This window comes from Camelus ferus, chromosome 2 (genome assembly GCF_009834535.1).
Source record: "Camelus ferus isolate YT-003-E chromosome 2, BCGSAC_Cfer_1.0, whole genome shotgun sequence".
NCBI classification, from domain to species: domain Eukaryota; kingdom Metazoa; phylum Chordata; class Mammalia; order Artiodactyla; family Camelidae; genus Camelus; species Camelus ferus.
Window position 1 is genome coordinate 53,244,827 of NC_045697.1, and position 16,980 is coordinate 53,261,806.

At 33.5% G+C, this 16,980-nt stretch overlaps 2 long non-coding RNA genes across 2 annotated transcripts in view; one reads left to right on the forward strand and one right to left on the reverse strand.

Moving 5' to 3' along the window:
• Positions 1-16,980, forward strand: part of LOC116657199 — a 100,760-nt gene that overhangs the window by 17,549 nt on the left and 66,231 nt on the right. Inside the window, exon 2 of the long non-coding RNA XR_004312225.1 lies at positions 1,299-1,405. This is a non-coding gene — a long non-coding RNA (uncharacterized LOC116657199). The remainder of the gene's footprint in view (positions 1-1,298; positions 1,406-16,980) is intronic.
• LOC116657200 lies at positions 983-6,349 on the reverse strand. Its single transcript, XR_004312226.1, has 5 exons — positions 6,296-6,349; positions 3,819-3,888; positions 3,361-3,393; positions 2,172-2,371; positions 983-1,346 (listed from the first exon to the last, which is right to left on the reverse strand). It is a non-coding gene; the product is annotated as an uncharacterized LOC116657200 (long non-coding RNA).

Here is a 16,980-nt window from a genome sequence, read left to right on the forward strand (position 1 = left end):
GAAGAGTATAATAATATTCATAAAAAAGTGGAAAAAATCCAGAGGGAGAGGGTCAGAATGATAAGTAATTCATTCAGTTTGGAGAGATAGGGGGAAGTTTTTCATGCAGGTCCTAATATTGGACTTGGATCTTGAGAGATGAATTGGATTTTAACAGTGAAACAGAGGAGTGGACATTCCATGAGGAGAGAGCATGATTAGCAAAGGCACGGTTGTGTGTGAGGGAGGGCCAGCTGTGGGGAGTGGCAGTGGCCTGTTCGAACCCTGGAGGATGCCTGGGAGGCAGGGCTGGAGGTGGGGGCGGGGTGAGGGGGATTTGAAAGGAAGTTGGAATTTAGTATGTAGGGGCCTTGAATGCCTTGTGGGGGAAAATGGACTTTGTATTAGAGGCAAAAAGAAGCCTTACAAGGCATTTGAGCAAGACAGAACTATAAGTCATTGCAGGTTTTCAAAGACAGCTCTAATGGTGGTGTGGCAGCTAGATTAGCACAGTAGGTGCTGTAGAAGTTACCCTTATTAGCATGAGTCTGAATTTTCTTTGGTGCTGTCATTGTCATTATGGAGTCCTGGAAACAGAATTTATTTTACTAGATATGCTGTTGAAACATAAGGCATAAGACTTGGATCCAGGTTTTTACTTTTCTGCTACATACTGGATCTACAAGCGTGTAGGACACAGGACTTCATGGTCTTCAATTTCCCCACATATGAGATGTGAGGACTGTACCAAAATTATGTGGAGGTTCTGTGATATAATGATTTGAGAAAGCACTTTATAACCTATATGCATGATACAAATGCTGTTTTTAGGATTCCACCCATTATCTCCTTTTTGTTTTTCTGATGTTAGAGATATTACTTGATTGATTTGATATCCTATACCAACACATCAAGCTTAATATCCTATGGCATATAAATCACAGATTCAGTTGCATAATTGAGTAATCAGACTCAATTATTCAGTAGGTTTTTTAAAATTAAATCATCATCTGCTCTCCTTAATACAAGCAGCAGAGGTACAACCGTAAGCTACTGAATAGACTTTCATTCAAGGTAATTCCAGGACTGGTTGATTTTGGTCACCTCCACTCCCAATGCTTTCCCTAGAATAGTTAGTCAACAGGAAGTATATATTCAAATCTGTTAAAATTTATTTTGCATTCCTACCAGCAACACACACTTAGAAAATGGGAAACCAAGATCTTCTCTGTCATGTTTACTAAAGAGGAGTGCCAAATACATTAATGAGAGAACACTGTATAATATTTCAATTACATTTATTTTTCTTTCATTAACAGAAGTATTGATTCTTCAAGGAAGTGGCTTACGTTCAATTTTACAGTGACCTGAAATAAATCACAGGCATATAGTTATTAATCTCAGTGGGTCATTTGCTCGCAAACACGTAAGTTTTTTACTTTTTAATTATAAATGGTGCCTCAAAAGTATATCTAGTTCAAGGACTGGGAAACCTTCTGCTCAGGAAGACTGAGTAGTTGCAGGAAAGAAGGCACAGGTCTTTACTAGTTGGTATTAGATGAAAGATTTTGTCCTCTGGGTCCTAATATAATCTTTAGTATAGTCTACATTTCCTCAATTCATTGGTAACGAACGGACCATCAGTTCGTTTTTGAGATGATGAGATGATAATGACCTCTGTTACAAGTGGAGTATTCAGCCTTTAGGGTTTTATTGTAATGCGACCATCAGAAGTTAGGGTTTTAATATTAATTAGAAAAATGCATGATTTTCTAGGAAATAGGCTGAGGTCTACCTTAGACTCTAAATCCACAAGTTCATCTATTATGATCTTTGGTTAAAGTTTTGCCTTCTTTAGTGCTCTGATTCAGCCCTTAAATGCACAGCCCTTGATGATAGTAGAAAATGTTAAAAAACATTTTGCAGAAGATATTTTAATAAGAAAGAGTTTATTTGTATTACATCACAGCAAGTGAGGGGTTTAAGCTGCTGTGTTGGTTGAATCATGGAAGGACACATGTTTGTACCTCTGAGTAGAGATCCTAACAATTTCTACCAGAGAACAAGATTGAAATAATTTGTAACTTAGTGGTGCCAAGTGAAAACATTATAACATTTTTTTTCATGAAATGATGCATTTCAATCCACAAAGAACAAAGTTAGAAAAAACATGCTTTACTCTATATACTTACCACCTATTTCATCTTAAATTGCACTTTATTTTTCTTATTTACTGCTCATTAAGAGGGATAGGTGTGGGGGCAGACCCAGGTACTGGAATAGGAGGATAAAAGTAGCTAAGCCATGGGTATAGGAATGGTGGATATGTGCCAAATGGATATCGGTAAGGGGGCAAACAAAGCTGCGAAGGTAGTTCATTACTGTCACTGACCTGTTGAAAGAAAGAAGTCAAATTAACATGTGAGTTTTCATTTTTAAGTAGAGGTTTTAGAAGTTCTGAAATCATTTACCTTTTCTGTGTATACTGTAAACAGGGATTTGATTAATTTGCATTTTTTAAAGAAAATTTTAGGAAATTACTTAGAGATAACCATGTGCTTGTACGTTTCTACTCGTAGCCAAATTTTCCTGATAATCAGTTCTGTAAGTATAAGGCCAAGGTGAGGGTGTTGAAGAGGAGACATCAGTTTCTCCTTCTTTGCCCAAGGACCTCAGACACAGTCTCATCTACCTCTTTTCTTTCTTCCCTCTTTCCCTCTCCACCTTCCTTCCATATTCCTTTTAATTTCTGTATCCTTAACATGCTAGTTTTGGTCTCAAAATCATGCTTCCTTCCAGATAATAAGATTTATGAGTGTAAACAAATTCCTAAACAAGACCCTTTCTTTTCAAATTTTATTTTCTTTTTGTTAAACATTTTTGATTAACTGTTTAGACCAAAATAAGCTTTTAATGAATTTTCCACCAGTGGGGTCATCAGAACAGGTCCACATTTCCTAATTCTCAAGTTGTTGTTGTTGTTGCTGTTGTTGTTGTTCTTCATCATCATCATCATCATCATCATCATCATTATTTTACCTTCTCTGGAATTGGTTTTGTAGTTAGTTAAAGGTGAGTGGAGACATGAGCAATTATGAACCTTTATTAGACTAGAAAATGTCAGTAAAATATATTATAACCCAATCCATCACAGAGTGATAAATCAGTTTAGTCCCACTGTTACATGAGATGATAAGATAATTCTCTTTCTGCAAGCAGAGAACAAATTCGTGAAGGCTAAACCTCTGTTGAGTCTAATATTCAAACTTTCTAAGGATTTCTCTAGATTTCAAGATGTTTGGATAAAGAAATATCTTTAACCACAGTCGTGAATATTTCATATGGAAATTTTACATGATAAAAAGAGAAAGTGTAACTTACACTTCGTTCTTCTCTTTCCTTGCCTTGAGAGACCTAAAGCTCAAACAGTAAAATTAGTTCAACTCATGCTAATAAAACACACAGAGAAATATACACATATATAGGAAAGAAATAATTTGATTATTCACTAGCTAACATTGTCTCATAGTATATATTTTTTTTAACCTAGGATTTAAGCTTCCAGAAAATATTGTAGGAATTATTTTTCTGAAAAATGTTACTCTAAATTTACTCTAAATGCCTCAAATTCACCACTGCACCAAGGCTATGTGGAATTAAGCTACACACTGAACAGTGTATAATTTATAAAATTTTATAGAATATAACATTAAAAAGCCAGATATTAAGTATGCTTATAAAGTAGAATACAGTGTGAAGAGGAGAAAAATCCTAGGATTCATGAATTAGAACAACAAAAAAACCCATAAATACTCTGGAATGTAGAAATGGATACTCACCGGGAAACCAGTGGTCACTGCCAACATGGCTGTGATCAGAAGGAGGACTTTAATCTTATTCAGAGACATGCTAGGAGTAACAGAAAGACCAAATGTTAACACAAACTCAGAAGATCTAGCTGTGGTACAAATTGTGTTACTAATAGCTCTTTGACCTTGGACAGGTTACTTAGCAATCTTAGGACATCAACCTATTTGGAGCATTGTTTTTTAGGTAACATCAAAGGTGTTTTGCAATATTATAGCTATGTTGCATTGATTCTTTTAAAAACAAATACTCACGTATTATTTAAGAATAATATAACATGGTGATAAGAGTAGTTTCTGGAATGAAATATGGCCTTGGTTTATACAGAGAATATTAATATGGGAATAAGTTACTTAGAGATCTTAAGCATTTAAAAACAAGATTCCATACAATAATAACCATGAGATTAATTTAGGTGATGGATTATTTGCATTGGTTCCCAGGCAGCCCCCCAAATTCCATGCTGTTTGGAGGGGATCTATTTTTGAAATATGAGAAAAGACATTTCCAAAGCATTTTGTTCTCCTTTAGTTTCTACTGTAGACTTATGATACACTTTGTTATAGTGTATCAGTTATATTTGCTAATAAATATTTGAGGAATCTGAGCTAAATCAAATATTTAACTAATGATCATATTATACAATTGAGATGTAGACAATAAAGCATAGAAGCTTGCATTTAAAACAATATTTTTTTATAAATACAATACGCCTGTTTATATTACTTGATTTCAAACACAAATGGGCAATTTTCTCTGTGGGGTGGTACCATTAGTCATTAGCCTTCCTCTTTGTCATGGTGTGCATGCAGTTTACACTATGGAGTATATGGGAGAGCAGTCAGATTGGAAAGAGGGGGTTGGCTAGGGGACTTTTCTTCAAGTTGCCCTCATATTTATTCACTTATTTATCCATAAGGTATTTCTTGATCACTGATTGTCAAGCACTATTCTAGGAACTGGGTATAGATAACAGCTGAGAAAGTCCCTACTTTCATGGACCTTAACATTGTTATAATGTTGTATGATACATCACCATGTTTTCCGAAGATTATTTAATTAATTTTACATTGAGGAAAATGTCAGTTGCCCATGTCATTATTATTAAAATGGGGTGGCATGGAGTTGATTTTAATAAGATTCTAGGGAGATTTCATCATCTCTTGATGTTTTCTAAATATCTATGAGACAGAAAAATAAAATGTGAAAGAAAAAATATACTCAAGCTTTTAACTTTGTCTTCACTTTTTGTCATATTAATCAAAATTCAAATTGGGATTTAAAGAAAATACCAGGTAATGTTATGATTGTAATAAGACAAGTCAAGTTCAAAATTCTATAGGAAGACTAGCAGCATAAGCAATTAACAGTGAAAGTTTTACACACAGGCACACACTGGCACACACACACACACACACACACAAAACACACAGCTACTTCTCATAAACACACATATATACATGCATATAGCCTAACTTCTAAGTGCAAAGCATTGTGCTAGGTTCTGTCAGGGGCATAATTTCTGCCCTCTGGCAGCTAGTAAGGAAAGACAGATACTTTTACATTGTACTATACATAGAAATTACAAAATACTGAGAGGATAAAGAAGAAAACAGAGACAAATCAAGGATAGTTTTGGAGAGGATAGAATTCAAGCAGAACATTTACAATAGAAGGTATCAAACTGGTTTCAAGGATTATTTAAAACCACTTTAAGCAAAAAGGTAAATAAAACACCTCATGGACTCTTCCAGGTCATGTTTTGTAGTCGGCGCATAGCATAATTACCAATTACCACCTTTTATTTGTCTTCTCAAGCTGTGGTACATACATAGCAATACATTGCTGTATGTTGGGGAATAAACCCAGTGTCTGAATAAGTTAGATGCATCTTCCTGCATAATCAACTTCACTCAAAGATTTATAGGAGAGCACAAGTAACTTTTATCTTACAATCAACATGGTATGTTATAGAATGGAATGTAAATACAGCAAATTTTAAAGGTAACACCAGAGGCTACAAGTAAATTGGCATCTGTTCATACTTTAGAGAATATCGGTTAGTGCATGTTCCCTTTATTTGCTGACTTAGACCCTTAAAATTAAAACTGATGAGCGTGAGGCTCTGTAACAGTCTTGGTGTGCCACCAGCATGCCCCCCTCCCCTGCTGAAGATTTATTCATGGTCATTCTAAAATATGCATTTACTATAGCTGAAGGGTGATTTTAAGAAAAAGTTTTATAAATAGGTGTATCCCACATGATTGTCTAATTACTTATAGTTTACAAATTCAAGCAACCATTACATGCCAATCTCAATAATTTTAATTTGGACAGCTTACAGGATGCGTATATATCTATATCTATCTATCTAGATAATATAGATTATATATAAGGTACATAAAATATCTTGATATTTAAGATCAATGATATTTAAGAACTCTCTTACCTCAGACTTGCCAGTCAGTGTCTTCTCTTGGATGCTGTGATAACAAATTGGGAGTGACTGGCCCTGGAATATCACAGCTAATTTATACACTCAGAAGTGAATGGAATGGAGAAGTTTGCGGCTTGAAGGCCTCTCCCTGGGATCAGTTATTAGTTGAATCATCAACTATCACAGTGTGTTGAAATTGAGGAATAACTGACATTTACAGTTTCATTGAAACTTTGGCTGAGTGACTACCAAATACAACTATTTGTGGTTTCTTTTCACAGTTGTGTATCTTTGTATGTTCCAAGCTCATCACTTCACATAATGTAGCCCCGTGCACTTATTTAAAAATCTTTTTCCTTTAATTTCTATAATTAAAACATTATTTCCTCAGCATCCTGTTGGTATTGATTATAATCTATTAGAAAGTTTTTTTGATAGTGCTGTAATTTTAAGAAAACAATCTAAAAATGTTAAATATGGAATTGAAACCCTTTGCATGATTCTACTTTTAGCTCTTTGATTTTAGGGTTAGAACGTCAAAGATCAATGGACTGTATTTGGTAGCATCAGATATCGTGGTTATGTTATGAAACACAATAATCTGTTTTTCAATTAAAGATGCACTTAACACAACAGACGGTGTATATCCATCAAATATAGGACTGAAAACTAGTGCCCTCAAAAAATTCAAGAATCACTTTAAATATATATGCATAAAACCTGGGCTTTTCATCATTTATTTAAATGCCCTCAAAAATATTGCATACTTGTGTTCAGTTTCTGTTTCAACAGAATTTTTATGAACCAAGCTGTAGCAATACATCAATGTCCCTTCCTTTCTTTTATAATTTCTAGGAATTTTTCTCAAGAGAACTCAGAAAAATTGTGACAACTAACATTTCTTGAGGGCTTTAAGTGCTCAAGCACAAACGTAAGCACTTTGTATGTGTTACCTCATTTAATCTGCAGAACAACCAACTCCAAGAGCAAAGTACTATTATCAACATCATCTCCATTTTACAGATAAAGAGATGGAGAAATAATAACAGGTCTGAAGTATTATAACTTGTACTCTGACAGAGAATATCGAATACCAGCAATTTGGTTCCAAAACCCATACTCTTTAACTAGTGCTTTATACTGTCACCATAGCAGAAGTTTAGAAAAATCAGTGCAAAATTAAAGAAACATTAAATTTTCTTTGCCTGTATCTGAACATTCAATTTATCTCACTGATTTAAAGAAAATTGTTCCATTAGAAACCTAATTTATTAAAACTAGTATGTCGTTGTATTTTAGCTTTCATTTTGACCAACCTGGGGTTAGAGTGGATTTCCTTACGACTAGGATAACGGGTTGTGTGTATGTGTGTGTGTGTGAGCCTGCATGTGTGTGTATATGTGTGTTTGTGTGCATGTATATATAACTTACATATATAACTTATATATATAACTTATAATATATATATTCACTTCTTTACCTTACAACTGTGTTTCTGTTTCTTATACTTATCTGAAATTGTTCTGACAAAAGCTGCCAGTTGCCACTTAACTGTGAAAACCATAAAGGCTTTTTTGTCTTCAGGATATTGACATTTTTCGGGCATATAATGGTGGTGACTACTCCCATTCAGAAAACTAGTTGTCTTTTCCTGGGCTTCTTATACATTCTCTCTTGTTCTTTTTCAACGTTTCTGATGGCAGCTTTAATCTTTGCTGATTCTTTTTTCTCCAATTCATCGTACATGACCTCTTAACTTTTTAGCTTACACTTACTCTGAATAATATAATCTACTTCTGACTCCCTAGCCTACACCTTTAGCTTGAAGACTTTTTTTTTTTAAATTGAAGTATTGTCAGTTTCATGTGTTAGTCTGGTGCACAGCATAATGTCCCACTCAAGCATATATTCGTTTCCATATTATTTTTCATTAAAGGTTGTTATAAGATATTGAATATAGTTCCCTGTTAGCTTGAAGTCTTTGTCTAACTTCACATTCCCTTTAGATGTCTGATGGGTATAGTTCAAACTGAAATTATTATTTTTCCCTCCAAATCTCTCCTTACTTTTGTTTAGTTCCTAAGCTGATGGTCCTTAGTCACTCATGCATCCAAGCTGGAATCTGAGACTCACCTTATCCTTTCCTTGCCCCTTCCCTTTGGCATCTAATAGTAATTAAGTTTTTCCTTCTTGTGTATTCCAGGAGTCAGGCTCTTCCATTCTCATTGCCATTTCCTTATTTTAGTTCTTCCTTCTCTTCTGGACTGTTACAGTGGTTTCAATTAGATTCCCTATGTCCAATATTCTCCACTCCCCAACCCATCTTCCTCACATTCTTCTAAAGTAGCTTTTAAACCTTTTAAAATGCAACTCATAGGGAAAAATGCATGATTTGTCATAACATTCACACACACAACTGAAACAAGGTTTAAAGAACAATGATAGTTTTATTTATTTAACTTTCTAAATACATAGTATTTTTTCCGGCTTTATTGAGACAAATTTGTTATATGACATTGGGTAATTTTAAGCTGTATAATGTAATGGTTTGATATATGTTTATGTTGTGAAATGATTACCACAATAAGGTTAGTTAACACTCTATCACCTCACATGGTTAGTTTTGTGTGTGTGTTTCTGTGTTGTGAGAACATTTAAGATCTAACTCTCAGCAACTTTCAAGTATACAGTACAGTATTGTTGACTATAGTCACCATGGTATAAATTAGATCCCCAGGACTTACTCATCTTATAACTGGAAGTTTGTACCCTTTGACCACCATCATAAATCAGACCTCTTCTTGCCACACATCCTCAGGGTTCCTCAGATAATTAGGTTTCTCACCTAATATAAAGAGATATGAAAGTATCTTGCATAGTAATTAGAACCAGATAGGGGCTTAATATGTTAGTTAGTTAGTTAATATATTAGAATTAGTACACATTTTAAGCCACACTATGGGAAGTCTTAGCAGTGAATTACTGCAATAAGGGAGCAGAAATATCTTGTTCCACATCTTATGTTCCAGATCTTGTAATATATACAAATTTGATATATATTAGAAATAGACAGTTTGTAGAAATTCAGTACACACACTTTCTTTAAGCATTATCACTTTTCTGTGATTTGAAAATCTTGAGAAATGATCTAACCATTAATAAGCTTGCATGTATGTCAATACTAAAGAAGAATTTTTGTTTTAAAAAGTCTGTGATATTTTCTAAGAGGATGGATACAGACAAATAAATCTCTGAATTCTTGTCAAAGCCCCTGCAAATGTTACATTCAACCAGAATTGACTTTAGTGACTCTGGATTCCTGAAAAAAATTATAGTCTTATGTATCAATGTTGTAATCTGAGTGGTTGTCAATTCCCAGTCTCCATGGAACACTTGATCCTCAGCTGCTAAAAAGAAAAGCAGTTATAGAGTTCTCAAGCCTGGAATTTGTACCAGCAAGTGCCAGAGTCATGGCCAGACAGCCCCATGTCCACCATACTGTTCCCTGGAATGGACCTGGCTTACACTGGCACCAGCTATGTGCTTACTAAATAATTTTCAGAAATTGCTTTGGCTATTTCCTGGTGTTTTTTGCAAGTTGTACTATAACTTGAAGCCCAAAGGTCAATAGCTGAGAACCCTCATTTATTGACTGTGCCTCATACATATGAGACATAATTTTGTCAGGATAATTTGAATTTTACACCAAATTCTATTAATAATTTTTTTATTTTTCATAGGCTCAAATGATGGAAATTCCCATATTTGATATGTTACAAATAACTTACGTTGCCCATGTTGCCATTTTTGACATATATTATCAACAACTGCGTAGCCCATTCCAAAACTTCCCTTTCCCTTTCAAAATAAATACTTTTTTCCAACTAGTAATCGTTGAATAAGAAACCTTAAGAAATTAATGATTCCTTCCTATGAACTATTACATTTGTAAAAAAATGTTTGAATAAAACCACATTTTTTGATACTACACATGGTTTACAGCACGGCTGCGCTGTCTGTTACTCAGAGCTCTGTGGACACCTCCCGTGGTTCCTCCTGAGTAGCCATTTCCCCTGATGATGCTCCACATGCGAAGTTTAAGAAAGTGGCCTGCAGAGTCCTGCATCCAGGATCTGAATCAATCCCCTCCACTTACTTAACTCAAATAAGTCTATTAATCTTTTATAACTACTCATTCACTCAGCATTAAAATAACAATGACAACATTATTTTCCTGTTTGCCTCATCGCTTTAACAATTTAAATAAAATGACATTTTCTATTTGGCAGTATATGACAATCAAAAGTCATGAACTGTGTATCTCCTTCAGGTACCTATCTGATTTTTTCCATGTTCATGGTCCAGAATTTTGAGCTTCTCCTCCTTAATTTTTATCATTGAATTATCAAGAATATAAGACATTTTCTGTGTTTAATAAAGATTCTAATTATACTAAATCCAGAAGGAGCCACATAATCAGAAAAATGTTCTGTTAGCTTTTCCTTATTCATGTAACATTGTCAAAATGCTTATGTGCTAGAAACTGACAGATGCTTTACATGAAATACATTGTGTAAATTCACCATAGCCTGTGGGACAACCTATGCAATTGTTCCTGTTTTACAGATGAGGAAAAGGTGGCTTAGAAGTTAGGTATCAAAGATCACAAATCTGTGTAACTGGAATACAGAGTTAGTCAGTTCCTAACCACAATACAAGTAACAGGAAATGAATTAGAAAAAATCCACTTAGTGAATCATAAGAGGGCTGTAGGGAATTTAGCTATAATCTGTTACTGTAAAAAGTATTTTTATATTGAAAGAGGTTGCATTCTAGCCTGTTTGGACAAAAGGCTACAATATATTAAAAAGACAGTCTTAATTTTACATATTTTAAATAATAATAATATATTTAAAAAGATGATGCAGTTTTATTTGGACAAAGGAACCTTTAGACCTGCCACAAAATATCTTTCTTCTGCCTGTTGTTCTATTCAGGCTGTCAATGGATTGGATGCTGCCCACCCAAAATGAACAGAACAATCTACTCTGTGGAGTCCATAAAGTCAAATGCTAATCTCATTCAGAAACACTTTCACAGACAAACTCAGAAATAATGTTTAATCTAGACACTCTGCTGCAAGTCAAGTTGACATGTAAAACTACCCATCATACAAAGAAATGTTACCCATATTCAAAAGTAAAATCAGTCAATAGAAACAGACCCACAATCTATTGAAATCAACAGAGAAGAATTTTAAAGTAAGATTAAACATGTTGAAGAATTTATAGGAATATTATTAATAAATGTGTTGAGTGAAATATTAGAAAATTTCTGGAAAGATAAGAAAATTGTTAAAAAATCAAATGGAAACCCCAGAACTTAATTTTAAAATCCTGAAATAAAAAATTCATTGGATGAGATTATCAGCAAGCAGATTGGATATAATGGAAGAAAAGATCAGTGAATTCAAAGAATGTCAGTAAAAATTTTCCAAACTGAATTACTCAGAAAAAAATTAACCAAACATATAAATACATATATTCATTTTCATATTCTTTTTCATTATAGGTTACAGTAAGGTATTGAATACAGTTTCGTGTGCTATACAGTATAAACTTGTTGTTTATGTATTTTATATATAGTAGTTAGTATCTGCAAATCTTGAACTCCCAGTTTATCCATTCCCAACCCCTTTCCCCCTGGTAACCATGTTTGTCTTCTATGTCTGTAACTCTGTTTCTGTTTTATAAATAGATTCATTTGTGTCTTTTTTAAAAAAAAGACTCAACATATGAGTGGTATCATATGATATTTTCCTCTTTCTGCCTTACTTCACTTAGAATGACAATCTCTAGCTCCATCCATGTTGCTGCAAATGGCATTATTTTATTCTTTATTTATGGCTGAGTAGTATTCCATTGTATAAATGTACCACAACTTCTTTATCCAGTCCTCTGTCAATAGACTTTTAGGTTGCTTCCATGTCTTGGCTATTGTGAACATTGGGGTGCATATATCTTTTTGAATTAAGGTTACCTCTGGTTATATGCCCAGCAGTGGGATTGCTGGATCATATGGTAAGTCTGTTTTTTAGTTTTTTGAGGACTCTCCATACTGTTTTCCCTAATGGCTTCACCAAACTGTATTCCCACCAACAGTGTAGAAGGGTTCCCTTTTCTCCACACCCTGTCCAGCATTTATGATTTGTGGACTTTTGAATGATGGCTATCTTGACTGGTGTGAGGTGATATCTCATTGTAATTTTGACTTGCATTTCTTAGATAATTAGTGATACTGAGCATTTTTTGATGTGCTTTTTGGCCATTTGTATGTCTTCATTGGAGAATTGCTTGTTTAGGTCATTTTTGGATTGGGTAGTTTCTTTTTTTTGTTATTAAGTTGTATGGAAATTAAGTCCTTGTCAGTCGTATCATTTGCAAACATTTTCTACCATTCTGTAGGCTATATTTTTGTTTTCTTCATGGTTTCCTTTGCTGTGTAAAAGCTTATAATTTAATTAGGTTCCATTTGTTTATTCTTGCTTTTATTTCTTTTTTTGTTTGTTTTTGTTTTTTGGGTTTTTTTTTGGTTTTTTTTTTTTTAAATATTTTTGCTTTTATTTCTATTGCCTGAGTAGACTGCCCTAGGAGAACATTGCTAAGATTTATGTCAGAATACAGTAATATTTTAAAAAGATATCACATTATAACAAATTGGCATTTTCTCCCCAGGATTGAAAGGTTAGTTTAACATTGAAAAATAAAACAATATAATTTACTACATTAACCAAATGAAAGGGAACATTCATGTTTTTATTTCAGTAAATGCAGATAATTTATTTAACAAAAGTCAAAATCCATTCATAATAAAAATTCTCATCAAACTAAGTGTAAAAGTGAAATTCCACAATCTCATATGGGTAATTTATGGGAAATGTAAAGCTGACATCTTACTTAACTGTGAAATAATAAATGCTTTCTTCCTACTATCAGAAACAATGCAAGTATATCCACTTTTGTGCCTTCTAATCACCATTACACTGGACACCCTAATCAGTGTAACAAGGCAAGAAAAACAGTTAAAGATGTACAGAATGAATAGAAACAAGTGGAATTATTTTTTTTTCCAGAAAATGTGTTTTTTTAGCTGGAAAATAATATGGAATCTGCAAAGCAGATGTGGAACCTAATAAATGTATTTAGCAGGATAATGGCATACAAGCTCAATGTACAAAAGTCAACTGCATTTCTATGTGCTAAAAAATGGAAAATAAATAAATGGAATTTAAAAACATAAATATATTTAGAAAAAAGTTTAACAGATATTGCAAGACCTCTTCACTGAAAACCACAAAACATTTCAGAGATAAATATGAAATAACCTAAATAAGTATATGCCACATTCATGAATTGGAATACTCAGCATGGTTAAGATGCCAAATCTTTCCTGATCTAGAAATTCAACACTATCCCATTAAAACTCAAGCAGAGAAGAAACTGAGAAACTGACTCTGAAATTTATATGGAAATACAAAAGACATCACTATAATAATCAAGACTGCAATATTAATGCAAAGACTAAAAAAAACAGTTAAATGGAATAGAATCCAAAAATAGATGCAGATGCATAGTCAATTGGTTTTCAATAAAGATCCCAAGGCAATTCAGTAAGAAAAGGACAATCTTTTTAACAAATGATACTGGATCAACTAGGCATCTGTGTGGAAAGAACTATCCTTGACCTGTATCTTCACACTATACAGAAATCAGTGGCTACAGATCTAAATGTAAAAGCTAAACCATTAAAAATTTTGTAAGAAAACATAGGAGAATATATTCATTACTTTGGGTTAGGTGAACATTTCTTTACTAGGACACAAGACACTAATCTCCAAAAACTGACAATTGAACTGCACCAAAATAAAAAATTCTGCTCTTCAAAAACCACACTATGAAGTGAAAAGACAAGCTCCAGACTGGGACAAGTGTTCACAATAATATTTATTTGACAAATTACATAATCCAGAACACATAAAAACCTCTTAAAACTCAGTCATATGAAGATAAATGAAATGCTTGAATGTAATTTTCAAAAATAAAGATATACAAATGGCCAGAAGTATAGAAAAAAACACATATTATTAGTCATCAGGAAAACACAGATTAAAGCCATGAGATGCATCGTCATACTTGTTACTTGTTAAATAGCTAAAATTAAAAAGACATAAAATTCTGAACTATATGATAGAGTAGATATAAACTTAACTATTTAATATGTTAGGTTGAGATATAGATTTAGAAGTCAGTGATTACTTATAAGTGTTTATTAAAGTCACAACAATAGAAATGTTCATGTGTTGATTTTTGAAAGGGAGGGAGAAGAGAGGGTAGAGGTCAAACTTTGTGAAGGCTAATTTTGAAAGGACATTTGACAAAAGAGGAATTCATGAAAATGATTTTATATATATATATTTATATATATAATTGCCATATATGTATATAAAGACAATTCTAAATGTTGGCCAGAAGGTGGAGGAACTAGAATTCATATTACTGATCAGAGTATAAAATGGTACAGTCACATAGGAAACTACTTAGGAGTTACTTATAATAAACTTACCCTATGCTTTATCTCCACTTTTTGGTATTTACTCAACAGCAATGAAAACATATGTTTACAAAAAGACTTGTACAGGAGCTTCATAGCAGCTTTATGCCAAGTGGCCAATAATTAGAAGCAACCCAAATGTTCCTCAATAGGAGAATAGTTAAAAGAAACTGTAGTACCTTCGTACAATATAACACACAATTTAGGCAACGACATGGATTCACAAAAGTATTATATTGAGTAAAATAAGCTGGCACAAAAGAATACACAGTGTATGATCTACTTTATACGGAGCTCCAGAATAGGCAAAATTAATATACGTTGATAGAAATTTTATTTTTTTAAGTAGTAACCTGTCGTGAGAATGGGGAGACTAGATTGACTGGAAAAGAGAAGGAGGGGACTTTGCGGGGGTGATGGAAATGTTCTGTGTCTTGATAGGCGTAGGTACGTACATTTATATGTATATGTAACTCAAACCCATCAAACTACACACTTAAACTCTATGCATTTTAAAGTGTTACTAGACTGTGATGATGGATTGGTCATGTATGCAATTTTGGGGGTGAGATCATACATGGATTCCATATGTCTGTCCTGAACTAATGCTCTTATAATACATTAGATAGGAAGCACTCAGTGAGAAGGTTGGTAGGGAAAGTTTTGAGGCTACAGTGTGGATTACCAAATGTAAGCAAAACTGATTCTAGGGAAATTATTCTGCATAGGAGTTTTCTGATCAGATCTGTTCAAAATTGAGGTGCTTTTTCTGCTTTGCCTTTCTTTCACTGGCCTGGGATGGGGAAGTTGAGATGCTAGGATTAAAACCAACACAATAAAATACAGTTCTTTGCATGTATTGCAGTGATATTTCCATAAAGCGTACCTTCTTGTCTTCCTAACTTTGGTAACAAAAATGATAGTGTTTAAAGCTTCTGTATAAAGTAGTTTGAAAACATAGACTATTTCACTGATGGTGATTATAGTATGCGTGTTTTCAAACATAGTTGTTGCTCAGGAATACCTTAACAAGACTTAACAGCTTCCTGAAGCAGATTGGATCCTGAACAGTCTGAGATTAGGGAATTTATTTTTTAAGCTGAGTCACTAAATTGGATTTGTTAAAAACATCCAGAGTAATAAGGTCTTTTTAATATTGCCTGGAATAAAATAAAAAATACAGCATGCTTAGCTCAATATTTATGTTTTATCAAAACATTTTCTTGAAGTAACTTCTTAATGTTTATCCTTGCATTACTTTATTTATGTAGAATTTAGCCCTTTAATGTGTTTATATGTTCATGTATTGATAACATTTGTGTATTTTTTAAAGCCTTTATTATTGTAACCCCTAATATTGTCAAACTCTTGACTTGATTATAGCATGATGCTTAGAGTTTTGCAGTTTTTCCTAAGTTCTGCTTCTCTTCATTGAACCGTCAAATAGAATAGCTGTGCTGTGCCCATTTCTCTTCTTTAGTCTCTGACCATCCCTTTTCTCCTCCCCCTTAACGAGAAAAGTCAAATACTTGCTGTATTCCGGAATGTATTCTAAACACTCAGCATGGATTACCTTATATAATTTTCAATGACCACACAAACTCTTGGAATTTCAGAACACAATGTTCCTACATGCTGAATACTTGCATCTTATCAGATATCTTGTACAATTCCCTAAATCATGTCCAATATTAAGAAGTCTGTCAATCACCCAGAATTACTCTCACTCAACCCACCAATTTAGGGAAAATAGGATAAAGTATAAAATGAAGGTAGAATAGGTGATTATTGGATTACCTTTCCATTGGGTAAGTAGCAGTTTCCAGAGTCAGAACACTACTAAATGCTGGAAAAAGATAAGACTCTAGAAATTGTGATCAAATTTAAAGCCTAAAATACTAATTAAATTTGTTTGAAACCACCTAATACATATTTATTCATTCATTCATTTACCCACTCATTCATTTTTCTTTTCATACACATACACTCACAGACATCAACACACATCTACATACAAATATGTGAAGTATACTGAATGTCAATTTTCCTGTCTTCTCAGAATTTCAGCTGAAGTTCCAAAGCTGAGA